Source organism: Macaca nemestrina, chromosome 20, assembly GCF_043159975.1.
Source record: "Macaca nemestrina isolate mMacNem1 chromosome 20, mMacNem.hap1, whole genome shotgun sequence".
Taxonomy (NCBI): domain Eukaryota; kingdom Metazoa; phylum Chordata; class Mammalia; order Primates; family Cercopithecidae; genus Macaca; species Macaca nemestrina.
Window position 1 is genome coordinate 39,503,807 of NC_092144.1, and position 17,996 is coordinate 39,521,802.

The following is a 17,996-nucleotide window of genomic DNA, read 5'->3' on the forward strand; positions in this document are numbered from 1 at the left end:
TCTCCATAAAAAAACTGCTTGATTTACTTTCCTATGAGACCCCTAAAAAACTGCTTTCCTGTGGCGCCCAGCACCTGCAGTTTGGAGACCACACCTCCTCCCCAGGAATAAGTATTGTTGTTCTGTTTATTTTCTTTCCCCATTTTTTTTAACCTATCCCATCAGGTGACCTCTATAAGCATCCAACACTAGCATTGACGGGGGGCTTGTAGGATGAATAGGTCACTTCCTTTAAGTTCAGGCTGAACAGAATTGGGAGCAGAGCCCTGCGGCAGGACAGAGACCTGGCAAAGCCTGGAGCACAGAGCAGCACCCTGTCTTCTAAAGGACAATTTTGGGAAACCTCTTGCCTAATATTCTGGCACTGAGGATCATTCTGTCACATCTCCGCTCTGGACTGCAAGCCTGCAAGCCCCACCCAGGGCAGGGCTCCTCATTCCTGTGCACCGTGGAAGCCCTGTGCCTGCCCAGGGCCTGGCACTTGTACGTACTTGAAAACCTCGTGTGGAGTAAAGAGAGGAGTGACGTGTAAAGGTCTTGAAGTGGGGAAGGGAAGTTGAGGTGGCTCTGGACTCAGCGTGGTGACAAACAGAGCGGGGAGGGGATGGTCTTTCATGAGGCAGAGCGAGGAGGCACTGTCACACATGCATACACACACACACACACACAAAGACATGCACACAGACACACACAGACACAGATAAAGACGCACAGACATATAGACACATAGACACAGACACATAGACACACACAGACACACACACGGACACATAGACACACAGACATGCACAGCCACACATATAGACACACAGACACACACATATAGACACAGTGACACACACAGACACATACACAGACACACAGACATATAGACACATAGACACACAGACACAGACACACACATACAGATACAGCCACACATATAGACACACACACACACACAGAGACATACAAACACACACACAGACATAGCCACACATACAGACACACAGACACACAGATATAGACACAGAAACACACACACAGACACACACACAGACACAGATGCACACACAGACACACACACAGACACAGACGCACACACAGACACATACACAGACACACACAGACACATCAGACACACACAGACACATGTAGACACACAGACACACACAGACACATGTAGACACAAACAGATACACAGGCACACACACAAATACAGACACACAGACACACATATGAACACACACACAGACACAGACACATACACAGACACACAGACACAGACACACACCCACACATACAGACACAGACAGACACACACAGACACAGACGCACACACAGACACATACACATCAGACACACACAGACACATGTAGACACACAGACACACACATAGACACATATAGACACACACAGATACACAGGCACACACACAAATACAGACACACAGACACACACAGATACACATATGAACACACACACAGACACAGACAGACACACACACAGACACAGATACAAACACACACACACACACAGACACAGACACACATATAGACACACAGACACACAGGTACACACACAGACACACACAGACACAGACACATACAGACAGACACAGACACACACCCACACATACAGACACAGACAGACACACACAGACACACATGGATACACATAGACACACAGATACACACAGACATGCACAGAGACACAGACACAGACACACACACACACACACACACACACACACACACGAGAGTTCCAGAGGAAAAGTGATCCCAGGCCAAACAGAAGCCTCTGGAAGCTGGAGCGGGGGTTCTGGGACTTGTACCCCTGCCTGTGGCCACAGTCCTTGCAGGACCTGCCCAGTGATGCGCGCGGACCAGGAGCTCTCCGGAGAAGCCGCTCCTGGCGAGACGTTGTTGTGAGTGTGCTAATGTCTTCCACTTAAGCAGCAGCCACCGAGGTGTGGGGCTTCCTGGTGCCTAATGGCCCGGGGTGTCGCTGAGCGCTATTAATCCTGCTGGCCATTAATTCCGGGAAATGCTCAGGGTCATTACAGGCTGTGTGGCTTCCAATGAGCAGTAACCCTGCGAGGTGAGCGCCCTGGCCACCGGCCCTGGGAATGGCCCCCTGCGGGGAGAACCCCAACCGGGGCAGGAGGGGGTGCCTGGCCTTTGCAAGTGTGTGTGTGTGTGTGTGTGTGTGTGTGTGTGTGTGTGTGTGTGTGGTGGGGGGAAGGGGGAGCAGGCATGCACCCAACATCAGGGGACTGCATCAAAATGGGGAGACAGAGATGTGCAGCAGCGGCTGTTCTCTGCAAGGACCCAGAGAGTCATCCCCCAAGTGCTGCCTTGAAGCAGCACGTGGCTGGGATGTGGGGGTGCCGGGGCAAAACCGGAAGGAATGATTTTTGCTGCTGTGAGTGGAGGGCCGGGGACAGGAAGTACTATTGGGAAGGGTTCCAGGTAGCCTTGGTGTGATCTTCCAAGTGTTAGGAGAGTGCTCAGTTTCCCACTCTGGTGAAGGACAAGGAGGCAGAGAGGGGCTGCAGCAGTGCCAGGGAGAGCCACAGGCTCGGGTTGTGGCTCAGGACAGGCGGCAGTTCCGCCAGCAGTGGAGGGTCTTGTGCTTTTGCAGGACAGCTGCTGTGTCTCACTCTGCTCCTGCTGTCCTGCTGGCCCAGCCACTGGCTCTCCACCTGGATGGCCTCTGCTGCCCCGTGGCCTCTGCTGCCCCGTGGCCTCTGCTGTCGCATGGCCTTGGCTGCCCATGGCCTCTGCTGTTCCGTGGCTTCTGCTCTTCCATGGCCTCTGCTGCCCTGTGGCCTCTGTTGCCCCATGGCCTCTGCTGTTCTGTGGCCTCTGCTGACCCACGGCCTCTGTTGCTCCGTGGCCTCCACTGTCCTGTGGCCTCTTCTGCCCCGTGGCCTCTGCTTTCCCATAGCCTCTGCTGTCCTGTGGCCTCTGCTGTCCTGTGGCCTCTGCTGGCCTGGGGATTCTGCTACCTGGTGCCTCTCCTTACTCTTTATGAGATCTGCAGTCAGGCCTCCTGGGTTCAAGCCTTGGCGCTCCTGTTTCCTAGCTGGGTGGCCCTGGGCAACCGACTGACCTCCTCTGAGCTTCAGTTACGTTTCCCATAAAATGAGAAAAACAACAGAGCGTTATGAGGATTAAAGATGACAACAAGTAGATCATTTGGGACCAGCCTGGAGCCAGCAAAAGGTCTGTAAATGCTTCCTCCTCCTCCTCCTCCTCCTCCTCCTCCTCCACTTTTCCTCTCTCTTCTGATTTTATTGTTTCTGTTATTCTCTCTGTGTGTCTTCTGGCCTCGATCCCTGACTGCGAGGCTCATGGGCACTCTGTCACTGCCTCCGCAGAGTGGCTGGGCCGGGCCATTACGCACTTTCCAGAAATGAACATCCCTCCAGAGTGGCCTGTCCTCGGGCCATCGCTGGCCACTCGCGGCAAGTTGTCTTTGGAAGAAAAACCAACCTCCAGTTTGGTGAAAATGTTAGCGTTCTTGTGTGCAGAGCATGTGACCCTAACATAAGCCAGCACCCCTGGTCCCTGCCTTGGGAGCACTGTGGTCCTGGCGCACACCAGAGCACAAGTCCAGTTCTGTCCCCTCCAGGGTCCTTCCCTATTCACTGCCTCAGTGACCACCACGTGGGCAGAGCTTGCAGGTTAGCCAGCACTGTCCCAGTCCACCTCAAGTCTGAGAGGTCAGCCTGGCCAAAATTCGAATCCCCGCTTTCCAGATGCAGAACAGACTGCCAGAGCTGGATTTTCAACGCAGAGCCGCCAAGACCGGGGCCAGCTCCCGTCGCACTGTGCCACGCCGTGTTTGTGCGTTTGTGACCCCGTGAAAGGCAGAACTGGCTGTGTCGTGTGAGTGGATGGAGATTTGGGACAAGGACACAGACAAAGTCGGCAGAGAGTTTGACCCCCAGATGGAGGAACCGGGTTTGGCTAAATTTTCTGGAATCCTTTAATGAGTCTGGCTTGCTGCTATCTTTAATTTCGAAGACCCTGCTAAGGGCTGGCCCCACCAGGACGCGGTGTTGGGGGACAGCAGTCCCCAGGGCCCTGAGGCAGCTTTACCTCTACCTGGACCCCATTTCTTTCTGGGTTCAGAAAGAACCAGCCAGGTTCTCAGCCAGGACTCTGTGCTCTGGCTGACTTTCCCGAAGCCCAGAGAACAGGGAGCAGTGGCCGTCACCATGAGTGGGCTGGCAGTGGGTGTCACATCGGGACGCAGGAGAGGGAAGTCTGGGAAATAATGCCCAGCTCCACCCACTGAAGGACTGGGAGGCAGAGAAATGTCACTGCCGCTGCACGAAAGTGCGGCATTATCAGCCCCTTGCAAGGACAAGTGAATTAAAATGCCATTAACACAGCAAATTAAGCTTACAGTGAAGTAAACAGAAATTAAATCAATAACCAGCACAGGGGACAGTTGCCTTTTTCCGAATGGTCCCCTGGGGATTGGGGCTAGTGGGTGCATAGGGTAGGGGGCAGGGTCTGGCTGGAGAGGGGAGGGAGGAAGTGACGTGCTTAGAGATTGAAGGCCCGGGCACTGGCAATGGGTACTTGGAGGGTTCAGGCTGTGACCTGTCCCTCCAGTGGGGAGCAGCTTCACTTCCTGTTTCCACACTGGTGGCTCCCCCGTTTCACCAGCTCTCCATACTTCTGAAAGTGATGCCAGATAGATGTCACCTGCCTGGCATCCCCCCACTCTTCTTTTGGCAATCGCACCTGGATTCTTCTTTGGGGACACTCTGTGCTCCCAAAATCTCTTAGTCTGTCCTGTTCAGTTAGACCCACACTTTGGCCGCAGGCGGTCCCTCGCCCAGGCTTATAGCACAAGACAGTTGTGTCCCTATGGTCACAGCATTTGATTTGGGGATGTTCAGCTGATCCACATCTGTGCCAAGAGGCAACCTAAGGACTTTGACTGGAGCCTGCTGAAATGTCCTGAGGGGTTGCTAAGCTGAGGGGATCTGGCATCCTATTGCACCGGGAGAGCTTGGGCTGGGAGTGGGCTGAGAGGTAAGGAGGTAGAGGCTGGATTTGAGTGCCTGGATCCAGCTGTGCCTGAAGCTATGCTGGATTTACCCCTACATTCTTTTTTTTTTTTTTTTTTTCTTTTGAGATAAGATCTTGCTCTTTTACCCAGGCTAGAGTGCAGTGGTGCAATCACAGCTCACCGTAGCCTCAAACTCCCTAGCCCAAGCAATTCTCCCACCTCAGCTTCCCAAAGTGCTGGGATTACAGGAGCGAGCCACCACACCTGATCTCTCACTGCATTCTTCAGGAATCTGAACCTCTCTGGCTCCCATACGTTTATTCTTAAGCGAGTTTAAGTCAGGATGTGGTCATTTGCAACTGAAAGAGTCTAGCTTGAAAAAGAATTTTATTTCTTTTTTTTAAAAAATAAAATTAATTTACCAAACACCTCTTAGGGGCCATTGAGCATGGTGGTGTCCCTTGGTCTCCCTTGTATTTCTTTTTCAGTCTGGATACTGTTTCCTCATCTACACTATGGGGTTATTGTGTTATGCCTTCCCAACCTGTGTGGCTGTCCCTCCTCAGGCCACCCATCCACGCATCCATCTATCCATTGACCCATCCACCAATTCATCCATCCATCCACCCATCCATCCATCTACCCACCCACTCATCCATCATCCACTCATCCATCCATCTATTTATCTATCATCCATCCATCTATCCATCAATTCATCCATCGATCCACCCATTCATCCATCTAGTCATCCATCTACCCGACCATCCATCCATCCACCCATCCATCCATCCATCATCCATCCATCTACCCATCGATCCATCATCTACCCATCCATCCATTCATCCATCCAACCATCATTCATCCATCCATTAACCCATCCATTCATTATCCATCTATCTACCCATCCATCCACTCACCCATCCACCCATCCACCCATCCATCCACTCATCCATCCATCCCCCATCAATCCATTCATCCACTCATTCTTCCACCCATCCATCCATCCATCGTCCACCCATCTACCCATCTATCCATCATCTACCCATCCATCCATCCATCCATCATTCATCCATCCATTAATCCATCCATTCATTTATCCATCTACCCATCCATCCACCCACCCATCCACCCATCCATTTATCCATCCATTCATCCATCCACCCATCCATCCATCCATCATCCATCTACCCATCGATCCATCATCTACCCATCCATCCATTCATCCATCCATCCTCCATCCAACCATCATTCATCCATCCATTAACCCATCCATTCATTTATCCATCTATCTACCCATCCATCCACTCACCCATCCACCCATCCACTCATCCATCCACTCATCCATCCATCCATGCGTCCATCCACTCATCCATCTATCCCCCATCAATCCATTCATCCACTCATTCATCCATCCATCCCTCTATCCATCCATCCATCTACTCATCCATCCATCCCTCATTCATTCCTCCATCCATTCATTCATCTGTCCAACGAATGGAGCCCTCCTCTGGGGCAGGTGGGCTCTAGGCTGGGCTATCTCAGCCCACTCCCTTTCAAGCCTCTGATGTAACACATCTTAGGCAAAAGAAGAATCTTTAATGGGGGACACAGGGATGGGTTCTTATTCCATTTCCTCTCAAGGTCTTTTCTTCACTTGCCTTACTGCAGAGCTCCTGGAGAAGGCGAAAGACCCAGGACTGAGAATGGGATGACTTTTTCTCCTGGCACCTCCTACTGAGCTCCAAGCCACATCCATCTGGAAGCCTTTCATGACTGTCCTCACATGTGGGAAGGCACCTGCCCTCTCTGTGCATCTGGGGCCCCAGGGTCTTCCTTTGTATAGCACCGTCAGGCTGCTTTGTGACTGATGCTTCCCGATTCTGTTCCCTCTCTGTTTTGTGAGCTCCTTGGAGGTTAGGATCGAAGCTTTTTCCTCCCTCTGGCTCCAGCACAGAGCTCAGGGTGTTGTGCAGAGCAGGCCTCAATATGGGCCTGCTGAGTGAATGAATGAATGACGCCCAGTCGCAGATGCTTTTCTTGAGGCTCTGATTATAGGTTCTGATCTGCGCTTGGGGCACTTGTTAGGGGCTATGGCCTCCCTGTGGGGACCTCTGCCCCACCATCCCCACTCCCTCCACCTGTTCCCTCTTGTTTCCTCTTTTCTGAAGTGACCCCTTAGCCCCGCCTTGTCCAGGGCAAGCTCCCACAGCTTCAGGCAGTGGGGTGGGTGGGCTGCCTTAAGAAACTGTGTTTCGGGGATTGGGTGGCGGTCAGGGTGGAGGGTGCAGGGGACTCCCCAGACCAAACTGGCATGATCAGGACACGCTTTTCACTTTGCTTGGTTATTGGTTTTCCAGAGATGCTTCTAGGAACACTTCATACAGATGGAGGGAGGCCCATTACCAGGGTGATTGTTACTGTTCTTACTTTTTGGGGGAATGGTAGGGGTGAAGCATGTAGCTGCCTTGCACCTCACAGGCAAGGGGTTCACTTTTTAAAAGACGCTTCTATTCCCCTAGCTTGGCTCTGACCCTCTGGTCTGTGGCCACCAGGGTCTCTGGAGGCCTGACACCCCCAGTTTGGACACCTTGCAGTGGAGGGGAGACCAGGGGCCGCCCCCACCCCACCTGCCCCAAGGTCGCTATCCCTGGCCAGGTCAGGGAGGGAAAAAGAAAACGGGTCCAACTCTGAAGAGCTCTGCATTCCTCTGTTGATTTTTCCCTTCTCCCTCCCTCAGGTTCCAAATCCAATTCTAACTCCTGGCCAACTGGTAGAATTAAGGGATTAAGAGCTACCCAGGTCTTATCCCGATATGAAAAGATTTCACCGAGAGGCTCATAGTTCAGCATCCAAAGCTGAGGAAATCGCTCCCCGCCTGCCCTGGTATTGTTTTGCAAGCCTCGCTGGAACCACCTTTTGAGCTCCTGGCTGAGGCATCGCTGTTTCACTTATCTCTTAAGACCTCGCTCATAATTGCTCAATGTCCGACAAGCAGAGAGAACTCCGGGCATTATCTGTTAAGGGCCCTCTAATCCAGTTCATAAGGACAGAGTGTAATCAGGACACCTTGGAATCTTTCTAAAATCAACGCAGAATGTCACATGAGTCCTGAGCTGCTTCCTAGTGACCCCCGGGGACCAACACAGATGCCAGCCCTCCCCACTTCACCACAGGAGGGCACACGGGGCTTGAGGGCTTGTGTGGGGCCAGAGTGAGTGCAGGCTGGCCGGAGAGACCAGACCAACTTGTGGGGGAGAAAGACTGTATTAAAAAGCAGAAGGGAATTTCTAGCATGTGCCAGAGTTGCTATGTAACTGCATACGCGTGCGTGTGCGTGTGTGTGTACATATGTGTACACACACATGGACTTTCTGGACAAAATTAAAAGGAGTAAGCCCTCTCCAGGCTCCCAAGAGTCCAGCGGGTCAGCTTAGGCAGCAAAGGGCCCCTGCAGCCAGGGGCGCAGGGCTGTGCAGCTGGTGGCCCCCGACAGGCAAGGTGGCAGAGGTGTGGATGAGTCAGAGGCTGCATTTCTGCAGGCCCGTGGGAAGCTTGCTGACAAATGCTGTTAATCTTCGGCAGGGCGGGGGCACCGCCAGCACGCAGCTCCATATGGGCGCACCTAGATCTATCAGTCGACTGTCGACTGCTGCCCTTCATGGGACACGGGCGCGTCCCTCTGACTGATGGAGCCTTTCTGGAGGCTCACAGAGACTCTGGGCAGGTGCAAGCTCAGATGCCAGAATCCCCTGGCACCTCTCATCGGTTCATCCACCTACAGCTGACAAATGGAGCTGCCTTCCCCACTGCATGACAGGGAAAGATGGCTGTAAAACAGCCCGCAGGACTAAGCTGGGTGTCTTCTTCCTGTCTAGGGCCTCACCTGGCCAGATCACACTCTTAGCACTTCTCTGATGTGAGCCAGCCACAGTGTGGTGGCTGCAACCCTCTTCTGGCCCCTGGATATGTGGCTCCACCCCACCCGTCTCTCTGGATGCCTGAGCTCCTGAGTCTGGGCTCTGACAGCCACTTCCCACCCGCCGATGGCCCCCCTCTGTGGCTGCGTGCTCAGAGTGTGCCGAGGCAGCCTGGGATTCCTGCATGGAAAATAAGAAAGGGCTGGTGTGTGTGTTGACGTCTTGGTTTGGGTCCCCCAGAAGCTGACCTCAAGACAAGGATCCCATGAGAGTCATTGATTTGGGAGGCAACCACAGAGAGTGTGGTGGGGAGGGGAAGTGACAAGAGAGGAGAGAGCCACCAAGCATGGCGCAGGATCCACAGGCACCAGCAGGCACTGAGCTCCCCTCCAGCGGGGGTGTGGGGAGGGGCCATGGCACCTACCATGGGGTGTTCCCCAGGAAGGGGAGAAAGCTGACATGAATGCTGCCAGTTCCTGGGTGAGGGTTACCCCCAAGATATTAGTTACCTGGACCTTCTGGCTTTGCAGGCGAGGAATTTCCAAGATCCTGGAGAAGTTCTCAGGGACAGAGGCATAGAATCTCTGCCTCTGGCCTTGGGAAACTGCAGGTACATGCCGGCTGCTGAGCTCTGAGACATGTGGGCAGGGAAGAGCCAGCATCGGCTCTGATGGCTTTCCTAGGTCACATTTCCTGGGCAGGTTGGTTGGGGAGATGGGACAAAGTGTACACGAATGGCACCAAGGCTGGATTCTGCTGGCCAGCTTTCAGCTCTTCCTGTGCAAATTTCTGGAGGCCTGGCCCTCTTGTTGCCTCTTTCTAAGGCAAACACAGTCCCCACCCTCTGATCTAAATGACTGACCATCGGCCAAGGGCAGTTGCATTTTTGGTGCAGGCCAAGACAGGCACTGAGTTGTGACCCTGAGCCAGTGACATCCACCTCAGGGCCTTGCTCTCTCCACCTGAAAACTGGGCACCTTGCTGATAAGCAAGGGGTAGGCCAGAATAATCCACCGTATTGGAGATGAATTCAGGACGTTGGTGTGCACTTCTTCTTAGCCTAGTATAGATACAGATGGTTGCACATAAAGATATTTTAGATATGTGTATATACAGGGGTTAGTGTACACACATCCGCTTCCTGGCTCTGTCTGCTGAGAGGGCCTAGAAACAATGACACCCCAGTAATAACACCTAAAAACCGGGCCTTGGTTTCTAATACCATTCTCGAAACCAGGAGCAAGAATCCCTTGAAGAAACAGCTGATTCTAGGATTGGGACAGGAAATGTCAGATGAGCCTGAAGCATATTGCGGGACCAAAAAGTAGAGTGCACACGCACACACACACACACACACACACACATACATAAGCATACACATACACACATAGACACACATAGACACACACACACACACATAAGCATACACATACACACATAGACACACATAGACACACACATAGACACACACACCCACAAATATACACATAGACACACATACACAAACATACACACACACCCATACACACACATACACACACACATGCAACTGTGGGGCATGTCAAAGGAATCAATGAAAGAGTCCCCAGTGGCCAAAGTCAGAACAATTTGAGCAACAAAAAATGTAGTATTGCATTACAACCCAAAGTACAGGCCGGGTGCGGTAGCTCATACCTGTAATCCCAGTACTTTGGAAGGCCGAGGCGGGCAGATCTCCTGAGGTCAGGAGTTTGAGACCAGCCTGGCCAACATAGCAAAACCCCGTTTCTACTAAAAATACAAAAAATTAGCCGGATGTGGTGGCGGGCACCTGTAAGCCCAGCTACTCAGGAGGCTGAGGCAGAAGAATCGCTTGAATCTGGGAGGCAGAGGTTGCAGTGAGCAGAGATGGCACCATTGCACTCCAGCCTGGGTAACAAGAGCGAAACTCCGTCTCAAAAAAAAGAAAAAAAAAGTACAAAATATATATCCACGAATCCACATTGATATAGCTAAGTAGTTGAATAAATAAGTAGGTGGGTGAGAATAGACACATCTTGTGCAGAAGAATTCCACGTAATTGACGTAGACACCCCTCCCTCGAGGAGGCAGGTGATCATCCCAGCTCTTAAGTGTGAGCTGCACGCAGTGACCCCATTCCCAGTGGTATGCTATGGAAACAGGGTTGAGAAAGAGGAGCTCGACCCTGGAGAAACCTGAGCCCAACCAGGCACGGAAGGTCAGGGGCAAGTCCTTCTGAGAGTGGGATATGGGGAGAACGGTCCTTATCCCCTATGGCCTTTCTCCCCAGACCCCATCAGCTCAGTCCAACCGTGAAAAAAAAACAGCAGACAGCCCCAACTTGAGGGACATTTTACAAAATATCTGCGCCATGTTCCTCAGATCTGTCAAGGGCATTAAAAACAAGGCAAGTAGGAGAAACAGTTGCAGTCTAGAAGATCCTAAGGAGACGTGAGTTCTAAAAGCCACGGGGTGTCCCTGATGGGGTCATGGAACAGAAACAGGACATTAGGTACAAACCAGGGAAATCCGGATAAAGTGTGGACTTCAGGCAATAATGATGTAAGGAACATTGACGCCTAATTTGTGGCAGATGTTCTGAGCAATGTAAAATCCTAACAACGTGGGAACTCTACTATCTTCACAACTTTTCTGTACATCTAAAACTATTCTAAAATTAAAACTTTGTTTTGGCCGGGTGCTGTGGCTCATGCCTGCAATTCCAGCACTTTGGGAGGCTGAGGCAGACAGATCATTTGAGGTCAGGAGTTAGAGACCAGCCTGGACAACATAGTGAGACCCCATCTCTACAAAAAATTTAAATATTAGCCAAGCATAATGGCACACACCTGTACACCTGTAGTTCCAGCTGCTCAAGAGGCTGAAGTGGGAGGATCGCTTGAACCCAGAAAGTTGAGGCTGCAGTGAGCCATGATTGTACCACTGCACTCCCTCTTGAGCAACAGAATGAGACCCTGTCTCTAAAAAAAGGTTTATTTTAAAAATGGAGCACCTCTTCTGGAAGGCAGCTCAGCCATTACAAAAGGACCCTGACCTGGCATCAGGGGACTTGTATTCTTGTCACTAAGTGACTCTGGGCAAGTCTCTTCCCTGCTGGGCCTCACGGTCTTCATCTGCCAAATGGCAGGGTTGAATTTTCACGTCTGACCTTGGTGGTCTGTGATTTCCTTCATGCCTGGCTTGAGTAGCTGGAGAAACCTTTTAAAGAAGAGGGGCGCCGCTGAGGGCATCTTTTGCAGGGCGGGAGGCTGAGGAGCATCGTGGCTGGACCTGAGGCCATCTGCCCTGGCACCTGCACGACCGGCCCCTCTCCTTCGCAGACCACGTTCCCAGGCTCCCTTGCTTTCATTTCCCAGCCCGTTCTTGGGGCAGGAGAGTAGCAAACGGGGGAGTTTTGATGAGGCGAGGAAGCAGTGATGTGTTTTAATGCACTGTTTCCTGGGGACCTAGAATGAAAATTTTAACAACTCAGAAACTGTGCACTGAAGGCGCCTCTGCTGCCGGTTCTCAGAAGGGTATTCCAACTAAATTGCAGAAATATAAATATGCATCTTCCTCGCTTTTGATGAGCTATCACTGCGCAGAGCCCGCATTCCCAAGTGGCAGGGTGTTTTTTCACTCCATGGGAGAACAGCCATCTTCGGTTGGCCTGGCCGTAGTGCTCCTCAGCTGGGTTTGCACTTCGTGGCCGTAAGGGCATGTGCTTCCCTGGACCTGCCGAGAGCTGACCTGCTGTACCAAGCTGGGAGACAGCCCAGGACAGAGAAAAGGAAAAAGATTACTTTAAAAACAATACACAAAGGCCGGGGGCAGAGGCTCCTGCCTGTAATCCCAGTGCTTTGGGAGGCCCAGGCAGGAGGATCACTTGAGGCCAAGAGTTCAAGACCAGTCTGGGCAACATAGTGAAACCCTAGCTCTACAAAAAATCTAAAAACTTAGCCAGGCGTGGTGATGTATGCCTGCGGTCCCAGCTACTCAGGAGGCTGAGGTGGGAGGATCACTTGAGCCCAGTAGTTCAAGGCTGCAGTGAGCTATATACAGTGAACTGCAGTGCCACTGTATTCCAGCCTGGGGAACAGAGAGAGACCCTGTCTCAAAAGTTTTTGTTTGTTTGTTTTTGGTTTTTAGACTGCTCACTCTGTCTCCCAGGCTGGAGTGCAGTGGCATGATCTCAGCTCACTGCAATCTACGCCTTCCAGGTTCAAGCAATTCTCCTGCTTCAGCCTCCGAGTAGCTGGGACTACAGGCACATGCTACCACGCCCAGCTAATTTTTGTATTTTTTTTTTTAGTAGAGATGGGTTTTCACTATGTTAGCTAGGCTGGTCTTGAACTCCTGACCTCAGGTGACCCACCCACCTCAGCCTCCCAAAGTGCTGGGATTATAGGCTTGAGCCACCACACCTGGCCTCAAAAAAACTTTTTTTTTTAAATAAGTAAAAAATAAAGATAACAAATGAAAAACAATGCATGAAGATGCCCAGCAGAAAAATAGGGTTTTATAGGATAAGTCATGGCAGTGCTATCCATCCACAGGGCCTACACACACCAGCTAACTCTTATGCTTGGGCAAATCCTTCCAGAGAATGCAGGGGGGAAACTGGTTCCATAAAACCTTCAGTATCAGAGCCAGGCACAATGTGGAGGAGACCCAATCTGGGGCTCTATGGGATGCATACCTTTCCCTCCCCACCAAGGTTGTGAAGTCCAGGCCCTGTGCCCCTAAGTGGGTCGGGCCCAGGATCTCTGGAGTCTGGATATTCCACCTGCTGTCCCCTCACGGAGTTGTATTTCTCTGGCCTTGGGCCTGAGCCTGGTTTCACAGCCCTTCTTCAGACACCTGCAGAGACACTTCCAAGGCGGCACCATGGTGGTGTTTAATGAATGGCAAACGCTCTCTCACAAACAGAAAGAAAAAAAAAAAAGCTCCACAAATCCCCAAACCTGTTAGCTGGAAAATATTCCAAGATCAACACATTTTAATTCACTAATTAATACAGCTAAAAGGCATTTTTCATATTAGACTTATTAAAATCACTTGTATTTAAGTGTTTTTGAACTCATATTTTCCGATGCTGTGCGTTTTTCTAAAGTGTTCTAGTCATGTTATGCAAATGCCTATTTAAATTACCAGGGGTATTTGTTGTCTATTTCTACTCTGTAAAACATAATTTTAATACAAGTTATTTGTGAAATGCACATTGGAAAAAAGAAAATAAGATTTGAGATGGCATTTCTATGATAATTTTATTGCAAATGTTGACCATGTTTTTGTATTTGTCTGCAAGAGGTAATGCAAAATATACATAAGACATATTTCAGGGATTTATTGTTGTATGTGACTAAATTAGTAAAGCAAAATTTGCTTCATTTTTTTGAACCTGAGGCAGGGCACTCCATCACCTCCATCACCTCGTGAAGCATGTTTTAGAGGAACAGTCACGGCCATGCAGCAGATGAACCCCTGCCACCCCAGAAAGAAAATTTGCCTCGCTCTCCACCGAAATACGATTTTCTGACACCTGTGTGATGTCTGAGGCATAAACCCAGGCCTTTGCTGAGGACAGGGAGACTCGGCTTGAGCGAGACAGGAGTGCTGAATAGAGGACATAACTGGGATTCTCTGGCGTGATAAGTTGGCAATGTGGTGGCCAGACTTCAGGGCACAGGGAGTCCTGGGAGGGGCTTCTCGAAGGTTCTTTCTTTGTATACTCATCAGAACTATGTAGCCTTCCTACTACCAGTATTTTTGATACATATGTGATACAGGCGTAATAAGATGGCCAGAAGCAAAAGATGAAATTGAGAGAGGGAACCCTGGCAGAAATGCTATTTCTGAACTTCCTGGCAGCCAAGGTGAAAAAGGAAACATAAGGAGTTTAATGACATTGAGTCATTGTCCAGGTAAAAAATGCCTATCTCTTGGGAAGAGGGACAGTTTCCTCCTGGTCTTCTAGTCTGAGTGAAGTCCAAGAAGGCCCTTCATAAGGGGAAACAAGGACACAGCAAGCTGCGTTCCCAGTGGTGGTTAGCTTACAGAGGCTGCAGAAATGTTCTGAAGGGCCGGGCACGGTGGCTCACGCCTGTAATCCCAGCACTTTGGGAGGCCAAGGCAGGTGGATCACTTGAGGTCAGGAGTTCAAGACCAGCAGAGGCTGCAGTGAGCTGAGATCATGCCACTGCACTCCAGCCTGGGCAACAGAGACTCTGTTTCAAACAAACAAACAAACAAACAAACAAACAAACAAAGTCCTGAAGGAAGATGGTTGAATTGAAACCAAAGGTATGATCAGTCATTTAAAGATTTTCCTGTGGTGGTGTTGGGGGGACCTGTGAAGGAATGAGACGCCATCTCCAACATCCCAATGCCAGTCCTACAGGCACAGTCATTGCTCACTCTCACCTGTGTCAACAGGACAGACACTGAGATTTTCCCAGGGGAGAGAGGCCACCATCCGCAGTGCGGGCTGGCGGTGGGAGCACTATAGGGCCTGTGTCCTGGTGGGGACAGCATTCTCTTGAGTGCTTGTTCCTTTTAGGTGCCAGTGGTTGGGGGTTATAAAGTGTGGAAACACAAACTCTGTTACCTGTTACCTACCTGTTTGGGGCAGTCCTTCCATTAGTATCTGTGGAATGAGAACTTGGTTTGCCCTAGAGAAAGGGGCCTCCCAACATTGCCTGAACATACACAGGAAGCGCTTGCTCACAATAGACTCAGTTCAGTTCCCTTCCCTTCTCTTCCCTTCCTCCCTCTCCTCCTCCCTCCCTCCCTCCTCCTATCCCTCCCCCTTCCCTCTCTCTTCCCTCCCTCTTTCCTCCCCTTCGCTTTTCTTCCCTTCCCTTCCTTCCACTCCTCCTCCCCCCCTCCCTCCTCCTATCCCTCCCCCTTCCCTCTCTCTTTCCTCCCCCTTTCCTTCTCTTCCCTTCCCTTTTTCCCTTCCCTTCCCTTCCTCCCACTCCTCCTCCCTTCCTCCCTCCTCCTATCCCTCCTCCTTGCCTCTCTCTTCCCTCCCCCTTCCCTTCGATTCCCTTTTCTTCCCTTCCCTTCCTCCCTCTCCTCCTCCCTCCCTCTCTCCTTCTTTCCCTCCCCATTCCCTCTCTCTTTCCTCCCCCTTCCCTTCCCTTCCTCCCTCTCCTCCTCTCTCCCTCTCTCCTCCTTTCCCTCCCCCTTCCCTCTCTCTTTCCTCCCCCTTCCCTTCCCTTCCCTTCCTCCGTCTCCTCCTCTCTCCCTCTCTCCTCCTTTCCCTCCCCCTTCCCTTCCCCTTCCCTCTCCCCTGCCCCTCCCCCTCCCCTCCCCTTCCCCCTTCCCTTCCTCTCCCCCTCTTCTCCCCCTCTCCTCCCCTCCCCTCCCCTTCCCTTCCCTTGACAGGGTCTTACTCTGTCACCCAGGTTAGAGTGCAGTGGTGTAATCATAGCTCACTAAAACTTCACCCTCCTGGGCTCGTGATTCTCCCACGTCAGCCTCCTGAGTAGCTGGGACTACATGTATGTACCACCATGCTGGCTAATTTTTAAAATCTTTTTGTAAGAGATAGGTTCTCCCTATGTTGCCCAAGCTGATCTCGAGCTCCTGGCCTCAAGCAGTCCTCCTGCCTTGGCCTCTCAAAGTGCTGGGATTACAGGCATGAGTCGCTGTGCCTGGCCTCAATATAGGTTTCTGGAAGGGAACTGACAGTGGAGACTGCTGGTGCAGATGGGCCAAGCTGTGGGTCAGTCTGGATTTACAGAAGCTGCGTGGCTGTGGGCCAGGCCTTCACTTCTCTGAGTCTGTCCCTCATAAGGTGAGGACGACACGTACCATACAGAGACATAAAGATGACAATACACGTGCAAAGTACCTAGCCCGGTGCCTGCCCACAGCTGGTGCTGACGGGGCACCCGTGAAGACCGTGATGCCCAGATGACAGTAAGGGTGGCCTACGGGTGCCACTTAACTTCTAAAGCACTTCATGAACCAGATCTCATTAAAGCCATGCTGCAATTCTGTGAGGTTAGGTATAGCTCTCACCACCCCCATTTCACAGAGGAGGAACTGGCTCATAGAGGTTCAGTGACTTACCAAGGAATGCAAAGCAGGTCTCCCAGGTCTCACCGGGCAGCCCTTTAATCCTCTCCCTTCACTCCAGAAAGCTGGGTGGACCTTTGGGCTGAGTTCACCATCTTCTAGAAGAAGGAGGCAACTTTGGAGGCTGGCATGGGTCCAGGACGGCATGTCCAGCCCTTTGGAAGTGTCAAGTCTGGACAAGAGGCAGGACAAGGCCTCGGAGTCGGGGACTGACTACGGGCTTGGAGGTCACGTTCTGTCTTCCCTGTTGCTTTCCTTTCTCCCTGCACCAACAGGGCCGGCTAATTAGGAAAGGCCTGTGGCTCCATATTTAACAAGGAAAGTAGAGGGACTCTGGCTGTGTGTCCCCTCCCCTTTGCGTGCCCCACGCCACCCAGACCTGGTCAGTAAGCAATGCCTACCCCAGGCCCCGGAGCCCGTAGGCTTAGTTTCTTACAGTCTCGGCTGCTGCACTGGGTTCTGTCACTCAAAAGGGCACTCTGGATGGGCCTATTCAGAGGCCATTGTCTGGCCAGCAAAGCCGAGCATGTGGCTGGAGGGCATTAGCCGCCCTGGTGGCCACGTAGGGAGACCCAGACAAAAGGCCTGGACTGGGAGGTGCAGAGGCCGTGACAGCAATTCTAATTTTTGAGGCCTTTGAAGCATCGGTGCGCCCGGAAAGCCTCTTCCCTGTATTGTTCTTATGTGGATCAACAGATGTTTTAAAACAGAGCTCCTGTGCAGGGGCATCCTCGCCAGCCGCCTCGCTGCCCTGAAAGGGTGCTCTGAAGATGCACTCAGGTGGGCGTTTGCTGAGCACCACCATCCCGGCAAGGTGCACAGCTCTCACGATCTGCTGGGGAGAGGAGCTCCCTCCTGGGCCAGGGCCTCACTGAGGACCAGCCCTCAGGTCTGTTCCTTTCCTCCCCTTCTGAGCTGCTGTCCTGGCCTCTGAGCTGGTCTCTCAGTAGCAGGGGGAGCTGACAGAGGCAAGGGCCTGTATCC